The sequence below is a fragment of the Engystomops pustulosus genome, chromosome 7 (assembly GCF_040894005.1).
Source record: "Engystomops pustulosus chromosome 7, aEngPut4.maternal, whole genome shotgun sequence".
NCBI classification, from domain to species: Eukaryota; Metazoa; Chordata; class Amphibia; order Anura; family Leptodactylidae; genus Engystomops; species Engystomops pustulosus.
Window position 1 is genome coordinate 94831914 of NC_092417.1, and position 2626 is coordinate 94834539.

Sequence of the window (2626 nt, forward strand, 5' to 3'; positions counted from 1 at the left end):
ATTAGCTGGAGTTGTAAAGGTCACAGCGTATTCCTGCTCGCCCTGAACCCCATTTATAATATTCCCCAAATGCCTAATTATGGATTCTAATAACGGCTCCAGCTGACATATACAGAAGTGTCTCTTCCATTTGCATATTAATTGTGGTGTATGTTTAAGTATTCACCATCCTTGTTATAATTACTTTCTGTGATTATCCCTTAAATTTGCTTTATACTTTTAATGACAATACTTATCCTTTTAATGATAATGCTTATCAAATGAGAGAAAAATTTGTAGACAAGAAACAGAGTTAAAAAGCGTTGAGGTCAATAGTGCTGATGCTATTGTGTGATATCAGACCTGAGCCAAGTGCTAGAGGTTCTGGTGCTGCGTGTCCTTGTCCTGCCATTAAATAATCTGCTCTTTGGCCTTATACAATCTGAATACGCTGAGATCAAAATGCTAGTCATAAATTACAGTGTGTAAATGTGTTAATTTGCCTTAATGGCTGTATAATTATGTGGTCTCCATTAAAGAAAGTATCTGCTGTAGACAAACCTTGTCATATGCACCATTAGAAAGCATCAGGGGTCTTCCAGAATATATGACTATTCATTTGTTTTTACTGGAACACCAAAACACATTTAATAGTGTTCTCCTTTCTCATTATGTCTGCCAGCAAAGGGAATCCTATAAAACCATTCACAATTCCTCTATTCTAAATGGGATTTTCTCATGATAACAAATCCTTCATAGCATGGGGATTTCCTGCTTGGTATCCCCTCTATTAGCCAGACTTGAGAGATGTTCCATATGCATGTCTCCTTCTCTGGTGGATTTGGCATGGTCATGCGGTGCGAGAATAGTCATTCATATGTACACCACCTCTCATGTTATGGTACAGTGATAACATCAGCAAAGTGCAAATTTTCTGACTCTGACTTCTTTGTAGAATTAGAGTGACCTAGCTAGTATCATAGTTGATGCTGATATCTTTGTATATTTTTATAGTGTAAACTACCTATGGGAACTCTACACAGCACTTTTTTAGGTGGAACCACCACTACAGCAGCTGTGTGATCTCTGTAGGGCTCAGTAATCCAAACTACTCAGGACACAATGGCGATGAGAGATGACAGTATGATTGTATGCAACTCTCAAAAGTCCTCTTCTTCTGACATAAACATCTGTTGGGTAGTCGACACCTTTGACCACATTATATTGCTCATACATGTCAGATCTTAGTGGAGGTAAATGTGTATGAATTAGCAGTGATTGCCAGGCTGTCCCTGTTCTTGCTATTGTTTATATATGAGAGCCAATCAATCCTCACTGTCAGGACGCACTGTGCAGGCACTCTTAGGCTTCAGACATTTAACAATATGCATTTCAGCCTGTGATATTCATGCTTTTGTGGGGAAGGGCTATATGCAGGGGACCGGCTGACTATATAGTGGGGGCTTGCTTTGTACTTGGGGCAGGGCTGGATGGCTATATACTGGGGCAGGGACTGGTTGGCTATATACTGGGGTCAGGCTAGCTGGCTATGTACTGGGGGCTGGGGCTGGCTTGCTTTATACTAGAGATAGAAGGCTGGATAGCTATATACTGGGGGGGGGGGGGAGGCTGTGACCATTGCATTTCCTACAATAGGCTTATACTCGAATCAATAGGTTTTACCAGTTTTGTGGTAAAATTAGGAGGGCTCAGGTTATATTTGGGTCAGCTTAGACGTATATATAGTATATGTGTATCTGTAAATTTTTGCAACTTAAAAAACTAAAATTGTTATGTGCATACGTTTTAAGCCACCCAAATCAATACTTTTTATAACCCCAGGAATACTTCACTGTGTCTTGCATTACATGGGTGATCTTTCACTTTATAACTGTGGAAAGCTCTTGGTGTGATGCTTGCTTTACGTGGTGCGCAAGGTCCTCAATGAAAGGTGATATATAAGTAATGAAAAAGTATACTAAATTTATGAAGATTTGGGGCCCTTGGTTGAATGTTCTGGGATTGGCTTCCCCCATACTGCTGAGGGATAGGCTAGGGCTGGGAGGGCTGTTAGGAATGGTATGATTCTGGTGCTTGGGTACTATACTGTTCACATGCTTGTCTTGTTAGTTTGTAATGTATGTTGTATGTCTATCCCTGCTGACTAATCTGTATGTCGAGTTGTGTACTTTAACCAAACTTGTTGTATTATATTAAAATGTTTTATTAAAATTTTAATAATTCTGATTAAAAAGGCAATACTTTGTAGGACCGCCTTTAGCTGTAAGTTTGTTGAGGTATGATTCTATCATATACTTCAGTTTTAGAATCATAACAGCGAGGGTCTATGGTCATTGTAGTGTCACCTGCCCTACCAGGCACGGACACCCTGCACTATTGATGCTACTAGTCGGCTTGTGCCACTTGCTTAGATTTTAGAGCCTGCCCCTATCATGAGTTTACATAAAGGGCCCCCTCATTATACACACTTCCCCCTCAATAAGTTTTATATACTTCCCCCTTCATGAATTTTGATAATGGAACTCATCATTATACACACTGCTCCATAGATGAAATGTATATACTGCCCCCATTTACGAATTTAGATAATGGGCCCCATATATCATATTATATCAACTGCCTTGTC